Raw genomic sequence first — 9,824 nt, 5'->3', positions numbered from 1 at the left:
TCAGCAGAGGGCCCCCTGCCAGGCAGCTCCTGCTTCACGTGGTGATTAGACTGGCATCTAGTCACTAGATAGCTAGGCACCAGATTCACTTCTGAGTCATTTGCAGCCCTGATCCTTTTTTAAAGACTGGTGGTGGGCACCGTCATGCTCCTGGAGAGCAAATAAAGTGACTCACTTTCTGGAAGACTAGTTGGCAAGAAATACTCAACATGTTCACACCCTTCAGCCCAGTGATTCCCCTTCCAGGAATCTATGAATAGAAATGATTAGAAATACAAGCAAATATGTAAGCCAAATGAAGCTCCCACAGCATTACATGGCACAATGATGATACGACAGCGACAGTGTTTAAAACGGTCCCTCTCTTGTGTACAGCTAGGTGTCTAGAACTGAAGAAATGTACCAGAATGTTGCTAAAATGCTTCTCAGTGGTGCCATTTGTGATTGTTATTTTCTTTTTTATGTATTTATTGGTGTGTACCAGCGCGTGTGTGTGTTTGTATAATCAGCATAGATGACTTTGACAATCAGAAGAATGTGCTTTTTTTTTTTTTTTTTTTTTTTGGCGATACGCGGGCCTCTCACTGTTGTGACCTCTCCCGTTGCAGAGCACAGGCTCTGGACGCGCAGGCTCAGCGGCCATGGCTCACGGGCCTAGCCGCTCCGCGGCATGTGGGATCTTCCCGGACCGGGGCACGAACCCGTGTCCCCTGCATCGGCAGGCGGACTCTCAACCACTGCACCACCAGGGAAGCCCAAGAATGTGCATTTTTAAAATGAACCAGTTGTTGAAGGAAATCAGACACCTACACTAGCTGGCCGACACACCTGCTCCCACAGGAATGTCTTTGTACTCATCAGTATTTCTTTAAAATAAATTGCTTTAGCCATCAAAAAAATGGGCACCTCCCACCTCGTTTCTCCAGGATCCCTGGAGCCTTTGCCTGGACACTATGATTCAGCAACACAGGTAAACTTGGAGCCACTCTTTGCAAGATTCCTCATTCTAATGTGGGCTTTCCTCTCAGTGGGTGGGCTGTTGTGTGTACAGGCAGTTCTCTTGGTTCTCACTGTCAAAAGAGCCATGTACATGCCTGGATGGGGATGTGTAAGAGGACATAACCTGAAAATATCCTCCAGCTGAGGAGTCCTTTGGACCTTGGAGAGACCAGGAAGAAGAGAAAAGACAAGAGCCCATATGATGGACCTCACTCTCCTCTCTGTAAAGTGAGGGTCTGAGCGATCTCCGAGGACCCTGGTTCTACCCCTTTGAGCACTGCTACAGTGATGGTGCATCATGAGAACTACACGGCAAGGACACAGACCCCCCCTTATCCAGTGGGATTGTCACGGCTCCATTTCAGGTTGGACGATTCACTGTTACTCATCCTGAACTCAAACTACCTTCTCTGGTCTGCTTGAGTCTCTTTAGAAATCAGGCTGGGATTATGGAAATATACAAATTACACATGCTGTGCAGGCATTTTTTAAACAGAAATGAACAAGGGGAAAGGGGGCCAAAATAATGTGCCTCTGTGTGCCTGATCCATGCAAGGTGCCTGTGTATGTATGAAAGAGCCTGTGAGCTGGGCCATCAACTCTGCTCAGGAAGAGGGTGAGCTTATATGGTGGTCAGAGCAGGGGGCAGAGCTAGCGCCATTGGCCTGCACAGCAAGGGTCCCATTGCGGAGGCCTCTGTGCAGGGGCCACCCAGGAGGAGACTCTTCATGGGACTCAGTGCCGGAGGGAGTTTCTATGGGTCAGGGGAGTCCTGGGGTCCAATTCCAGGAAGGGAGGGTTCCAGAGAGAAAAAGGAGGGCCAGGAGAGGTCAAACTAGAGGCACAGCCCTGTGCCAGGTACAGAGGAAGGCCAGGAAATCACAAACGCAGGGTGGGCTCACGACACTTCAGAGGCCACCAGCCTGGGAGGAAAGCCCCCTGAACCGGGTGCCTGAACACAGCGTGGCCCACAGACCCCATCCTGCCAAAGGCTCTGCACCCACACACTCTGATCTCCCTTATCCCGGCTTTCACACAAAAGGAGTTTCTACGTGTCTATCCAGCCAGCAAAGGCCACCGGCAGGCACAGAAATGAGGTGGAGCAGACCCCTTCCAGGCCCTCTACGATCTTTGATCCTGTGTGTTACTCAGGCCAGTTTATGACGTGGAGGATCCATCTGATGCAGAGGTTCTATCTCCAGGAAGCCCCAGATGCCACCTTCGAGCCTGCTCGGAAGAATGTCGGAGTCACAGCAGATTGGCCGATGTCTTGAAGAAGCTGGGGAAACTGAGATCCACACAGGGAGGCATAACTCGCTCAGACTCCCAGCTGGCGCAGGCAGATTTGGAAGCAGCTGGAAACCACACTGTGAATAACCATGATCTGCTTTGGCCACAACTCCCGACGGGGCATTTTCCCCCCACATTGCCTGCTCGTGGGCTTCCAAACCATCCACTTGGAAGCTCCCCATCACCAGCCTCTAATGAAGTGCACTCGGCCTTCCAGAGCACAGCCCCAACTTTACTGATCGGAGCAGCCCCTGGTCCAGGCCACATGCACTTGGGGGTACGCCACTCCGGCTGCATGAAGCCAGTGTGCTGTGAGATGCTGGGAAATGGTCTGCAAAGCTCTAATGTTTATTACTTTCCAAATTTATCACGGCTCTGTCTTCCAACACAGAAAAATATGTTTTTGATTTTGTCGTCGATGCATCCCAAAGCCCCAGTCCGTGGGTCCTCGATGACAGACCCCTCTTGGTGGGCAGGGCCTGGGGACCGAGGCTGGGCTCAGAGGGGTTGCTGAGCCTTCCTGCCAGGCCCTGCTGCTGAGGATGGTGCTGGCCTTGACCGATCTTACTGGCCATCGGCAGAAACCCACCCAGCCCCGGTGGTCCTTTCCCAGATGTCCCCAGGCTGGCTGAGGCCTTCCTGGTGTGCTTTCCCTGGTGAGCAGGGATCCACCGGCAGGCGACAGAGCGGCAGCCATTGTAAGGAGAGTTCTTGAGCACCTGGTATGTGCCAGCATCATTAGCACCAGATGCTCCCCGGCATGGGCCATGAGCCAGGCCTTGGAAGGGGAGAGGTGAGGACCTGCGGTCAGGTCTTCAAGGGAGGCGTGTGGGCACCCAGCTTGTCCCAAGTCAGGTGGAACCCACAGGCCCCAAGAGGCTCATCCAGATTCCTGCTCTTTCTTGTTCTCAATCTGTCTCTCGCTGTCTCTGTGCATCTCTGTGTCTGTCTCTCTCCATCTCTCCTTCTCTCTCGGTCTCTCTCCCCCTGACCTCCCATCACCCCCACTCCATCACCTCCAGGCTCATCTTCACCTGGCAGCAGTTGCTCTGTGCCCAAGGTCACCTGGGGGCCTGCTGGGTGGGTCCTGCCCCATTGTTCAGCCGAACCCGACTCAGTGCTTGCCCCTTGTCCCCACACCAGGGAGCTACCCCTGTGCTCCCCAGAGGGTGTGCCTGACCCTGGGAGCTGTGGAACCTTCTCCCCACATCTCTACCTCCCCCTCAGCTTGGGGTTAAGGACAGTTGCTTCAATGTCTGTTGTCTGTCCTGGAAGCTTGTGGTATATCTGGAAGCTTCTGGAAATCTTAGGAACCTCTTTTTGCCCTTTCCCTTCATCTCCCCCAGAGTGGGTGGAGTTTTCCTCTGTGACAGTGTGACTGGGGCCAATCAGCTCCAGCCTTCTCTCTCCCAGCATGAGAGAACCAGAGGCCAAGCCACACACAGGGTCCCCGGGTGGCTGCTCCCACCAAGTTTCCAGCCCAAACCAAAATTGCTAGTTCTGGGGTGGGGGAGCCCTCTCTCACTGCTCCCCCATCCACTCCCTACTCTGCTGTGGACTGCTAACACCAGTGACCTTGAGTGCCTGTCACCACCCCCATATTCCTCTCTAGGGCAACCAGGATCATAGCCAGATTGAGGGTCCTGGGGAGGGGCCAAGGACTCATGGAGGGCGTCCCCATCCATGGTGGTGGCTGCTAACAGAGTGGCCCACCAAGGCAAGGGACATATAAGCAGTGAAGGGGGCACTATAGAGAGTGGTGGGGTCTGTGGTAACATTTTCACCAACTGCATAGGTAACCTCTCTCCTCTCACACAAGGTGCCCAGATCCTCCATTTTTTTCAAGAGAAACTTCAAACCTGGATTTTTATAGGAAAATGTTAGGACATACATAAAAATTTTTGAGAAGCACTCTGTAAGCCAAATCAAATACACTGACAGGATAAATCTGACCTGCACACCACCTTTATGACCTTTGTTTGGTGTCCCCTAACACCCACCCCCTAACCTCCCAACAACCCTGATGACTGACTGGCGGGCGGGTTCCTCACAGATCCCACATTCCTCCTTTGCCCCCAGCCGCGGGCCACATGCCCTGTCCCTCAAGAGCCATCGAGGTACTCAGATGATCCCCACGCAGAGCCCACTGCAGCCTGCAGCCTCCAGGCTGGTCACCCTGCCCTTGGCCTGCAGACTCCTGGGCTGCCCTTCTCCTTGTCACCCAGCGCAACACAAACAAAGCCAAGGCAGTAAGATGGCCCAAGCCACAGGGAGCCCCCAGAGGGCCAGGCTGCCGATGACATGCTGGCTTAGTTTTCTTTCCCCTTCTTTGCTGCTACCAAAGATGATGTTTCAACACAGCTACTGTCTCCACTCAGGCAACCAGGTCAGAGTGCCTTCCAGGGGCTGATCCCACGGTCCCCAAAAAGGGTCCTGCTTGCACGCGGCTGGCCCCAGCCCTGGGCTGCCCCTCGGGCGGTGAGAAGCAGACGTGTCTGGACCAGTTACCAGTTTTGCTGAGCTATGGCTGTGCGTCCTGGGCAAGCGACGAAGCTTGGCTGCCCTGCTTCTTCATCCATAAAACAGGATAAAAAGACACAAAATTAGAAAACATACTTAAATTCCCTCCCAGCTTCCTCACCTGCAGAAACCCTGGAATAATAATAATAATAATGGTTAACATTTATTGACCCCTACAGTGTGTGAGGCACTGATAAGGGCTTACAAACACCTCATCTAACCCTCACGACTGCCCTGTGGGGATTATCATCACCCCATCTCCCCCATTTCCATTTTACAGATGGAATCCCAGCTCCAGAGAAGTTGGCTATTTGTCCCTGGAAAAGCCCAGATTTGAAAGTTTAGTTTGTCTTAATGTTGAATCTAAAGATACCAAGGTAGGATTTGGGGCCGCCCCTGCTGGTTTCAGTGACTGACTTCCACCCCCTTCACCCCCCTTGTCCTAGGACTCACTCCCTCCCCCAGAGTCTGCCCTTGGCCCTGGGGTCCAAGATGTGTAGGTTCAGCTGTCTGAGCACCCCACGGGGGCTGGTCAGCCGCCACTCTTAACACAGACCTGCAGCCTTCTTCAACTTACCACCCACCACCCAGCTCCCACTTCCTGCTTGTGCAACACGGGCCTCGAGCGTGGAATGCTGCCCACTTGGCCCAACTGACTCCTACTGATTCTTCAGAACACAGTCAGACAAACCTTCCACTGAAGCCCCTGGCAGCCCCCAACCCCCCAGCTGGGCTGAACTCCTCCTCTGGGCCATCCCGTGACCCACCCTTGCCTTGATAGCGCATTCTGTGTGCTGCATGAGTTCACAACACAGTGGGTGACATAAGTGAGCAGAGGCAAGGTGGGTCCCTCCAGGTTTGACCTGAGGGTGTCAGCAGCTGTTCCCAGGACCCCTGTTCTTGCCTCTGATGTCACCCCAGGCCACTCTTTGCCGCTCCCAAGAAAACCACACCCTGCCAGGAGGCCCTGGGGCCACCAAGCCTGCGAGGACAGAGACCTGTGCTGGGTGTCCTGCCCCGGGCTCTGGAGAAGCCCCTGGTTGAAGCCCCCCGGCCTCCATGCTCCCCTTTGCTCCTCCCATGTGGACTGGGCACCTTCCTTTTCTCAGGCTTTATTTCACACCTGCTCCAGATGCCTTCTCATCAGGAACTGTATGTCCCTTTCTCAGGGCTGAGAGGGGCTGGGGGCACCAGGAGCCCCAGGCTGCCCCCTGTGTGACATCCTGTGATATTATTAGCATACGAGGTGATGAAGTGCAGACAGTTTGCCATCTAGGACCGGAGCTAGATTACCATGGAAGCGATGCCAGATATGGGCACCCACTCAAAAATGTAAAAATATGTATTCCAGCTGTTGAAAGTGTTTCCAGGATGGGGGGGTGGGGGTGGGGGTGGGGCGGGACGTCCCTCGGTGGCACAGCATCCCCTGCTGGTCATGCTGAAGATGCAGCTTCACTCACAGGCATCCTTTGCTGCAGGGAGGGACAGAGCGGGTACCAGGGGATACAGGGTGTGCATGCACGCACCATTTCTCCCACTCTCTCTCCTTCACACACACACACACACACACACACACACACACACACACACTGACGCCCCTCTTGAGGACCCCTCAGCCCACTGGCACCAGGAACCAGTCACATAGCAAACAAATTCATAAGCACCTACTGTATGCAGACACTGCCCCAGCATCTCCTCATCCGGGTTGCCCCGCAGCCTTCACTCCCTGCCTTCACTTTGCTATGGAGTCCTCCTTTCCTGCCTCCAATGGCCCCCACCCCACGGAACTGGCCCTTGACCCCTCTCCCCAGGCCATGATGCCCTCACAGGGAGACGGGCCCAGGGCCCAGCCAGGCGCCCTGCCTCTGTGTGTTCCCGCACCCACCCATCCTGCAGGGCCAAGCCTCCAGGGCCTCCCCTGCGGCAGTTAAGGCCTTGGTTCGTGAAACCAGCCCACACATGGGCTCCCCATTCCTCACTCATCCAGCCTCTATGCAAACCACAGCGCCATTGCCTACCCCAGGCCTTACAGACCCCCTCACCTGCCAGCTACACCCTCACCTGCCCCCTCACCAGCCCAGGCACCCCCTGATTTATACGCCTCCACACAGCGCTCGCCCCTATGCCTGTGCACAGACGCACACGCTTTCTTTTCCTCACTCTGTGCCACGTGGACCCACCAGCACTCGCCTCTCTGCACGAGACCCCCACTCCCAGAAGCACCCACTTCCCTGACACCCTCTCTCATGCGCACCCTCGGCCCTGAGGTCAGGGCTCCGAGGAGAAAGGCGGAGCACGGCGGAGCATGAGGGTCACAGGCCGTACCGCCCAGTTTCCCAGGAGGAGCTTTTCCAAGTCGTTGCGTTCAGAGGGTGGCGGCCTGCCGCCAGAGCTATGCAGCCAGCAGGACCATTACTCAGACCTCGACCGCTGGAGCCCCTTCTCCGTCTGCTGAGGCAGTGGGAAAACGGGACCTTGAACCCAGAGGCCTAGGGGCCCGTCTGAGCAGCCCCCCTCAAGCAGGAGTTTCCCACATCGCCTTCCAGCTGGGGCGCTGCACCAAGTCCTCCACCGCCCAACCAAGGCCCGCCTCTGGCTTGCCTGGCCTTGGCGCTGTGTCTACCAGAGCAGGGGAGGGCCCGGGAGAGGGGACGGAGCTGAGAGGGCCTAGCAGGCCGGCCGGGCTCCTGAATGGAGGTGGCCCTTTCTCTGAGGATCCTTCTGGCCCTCAGACCACCTCTTTCTACCGCCTAGAGATACCTTGACCTGCGTGGGGCTTGGAGACCCACCGAGTGAAGTCCACGTCACTGGGCCCCTTCCAAGCCATCGTGTGACCCCGGGCAAGCGAGAGGACCTTTTCCTGCCTTGTCTCCTCATGGCCTCCTCACTGAGACAAGCTTGGAGAGCCCACGTGGAGATTCAGAGAGAAAGCTCCTGTACAGGTCCCAGAGCGGCACCTGGTACTAGTGAGCCCCTTCTAAGGTATCCTCCCAGGGAAAAGGGAACCCTCTTGCACTGTTGGTGGGAATGTAAATTGATACAGCCACTATGGAGAACAGTATGGAGGTTCTTTAAAAAACTAAAAATAGGGGGCTTGGGCTTCCCTGGTGGCACAGTGGTTGAGAGTCCGCCTGCCGATGCAGGGGAACTGGGTTCGTGACCCAGTCTGGGAAGATCCCACATGCCGCGGAGCGGCTGGGCCCGTGAGCCATGGCCGCTGGGCCTGTGCTCCGCAACGGGAGAGGCCACAACAGTGAGAGGCCCACATACCGCAAAAAAAAAAAAAAAAAAATTAGGGGGCTTCCCTGGTGGCACAGTGGTTGAAAGTCCACCTGCCGATGCAGGGGACGCAGGTTCGTGCCCTGGTCGGGGAAGATCCCACATGCCACGGAGCGGCTGGGCCCGTGAGCCATGGCTGCTGAGCCTGTGCGTCCAGAGCCTGTGCTCCGCAACGGGAGAGCCCACAACAGTGAGAGGTCCGCGTACCACACACACAAAAAAAACTAAAAATAGAACTACCATGCGACCTAGCAATCTCACTACTGGGCATATACCCTGAGAAAACCATAATTCAAAAGATTCACATACCAAAATGTTCAGCACAGCTCTATTTACAATAGCTAGGACATGGAAGCAACCTAAGTGTCCATCAACAGATGAATGGATAAAGAAGATGCAGCACATGTATACAATGGAATATTACTCAGCCATAAAAAGAAATGAAATTGAGTTATTTGTAGTGAGGTGGATGGACCTAGAGTCTGTCATAAAGAGTGAAGTTAGAAAGAGAAAAACAAATACCATATGCTAACACATATATATGGAATCTAAGAAAATAAAAAGGTCACGAAGAACCTAGGGGTAAGACAGGAATAAAGACACAGACCTACTAGAGAATGGACTTGAGGATATGGGGAGGGAGAAGGGTAAGCTGTGACAGAGTGAGAGAGTGGCATGGACATATATACACTACCAAACCTAAAATAGATAGCTAGTGGGAAGCAGCTGATTCACTTTGTTATAAAGCAGAAACTAACACATCATTGTAAAGCAATTATACTCCAATAAAGATATTTTAAAAAAAAAAGATATCCTCCCAGGAATCTGTTTGCCCAAATTTGAGCTTCTTCAGGACTTACAGACCCCACCCCCAGATGGAATGGGCTGCTCTCTCCCCTTCCCCTCGGGGGGCCTCTGTTCTGGCTGTGTTCTCAGCCCGACGTTGCCCACCTCCCCTTAGCCTGCAGGACAAGATGCTGGCACTCTGTGTCCCCGCCCTGAGTCCCACCTCTCTGCTCCACTCTCCCCACCCCACCTGACCACCCGGGACTTCCAGCCCTCGCTGTTCCTCTGACAGGTGCTGCTTTGAGCCCCAGGGTCTCACCTCTTCACACCCAGCCCCTCGGCAGGACCAAGGTGCCTCAGCAGGGGCTTGGTAGAGAGTGGGAGGGGGACTTTGACACGCAGATGCCCTCTGCGTTGTTCTAGGGAGAGAAGACACAGGAAGTACTAACAACCCAGGCTTTTTGTCCCCAGGCCCTTTCGGAGAGACCCTCTGCCCTGTTGTCTCTGGTAGCTCCCACGGCTGTTTCCTACTCATGCTGTAGCCTGGCCATCCCAGTGGGTCCTCACACTCCCTGAGCCCATGGTCCCAGGGAGGCCGGGCTGCCATGCTCCTTGGAGGCTCAGGATCCAGGTGCCAAGAGCTCAGGGCCACCTGCTGAAGTCCCCTCCAAGAGGGTCCATCCTTTCAGGCCTGCACACATGGGTGGCTATTCACAAGCACACATCGTGCCTGGCTGGTTCCAAGACCTCCTGAACCCACCCCACCTGCCCACACAGCCAGTGAAGATGAGGCCAGCTTCCAGGTCCGCTCACTCTTGGGACCACCCTGCTATGACTCTGTCCCTGTTTCCTCTGACCTTTGATTCCTTTTCCTTCTTGCAACCCAGCTCATCCACTGGACTCAGTCCATGGGCTTTGGAGACCTGGCCTTGACCTCCAACTCACCCCAG

This window comes from Mesoplodon densirostris, chromosome 1 (assembly GCF_025265405.1).
Source record: "Mesoplodon densirostris isolate mMesDen1 chromosome 1, mMesDen1 primary haplotype, whole genome shotgun sequence".
Lineage (NCBI taxonomy): Eukaryota > Metazoa > Chordata > Mammalia > Artiodactyla > Ziphiidae > Mesoplodon > Mesoplodon densirostris.
Note: the sequence above shows the minus strand (reverse complement) of the source record.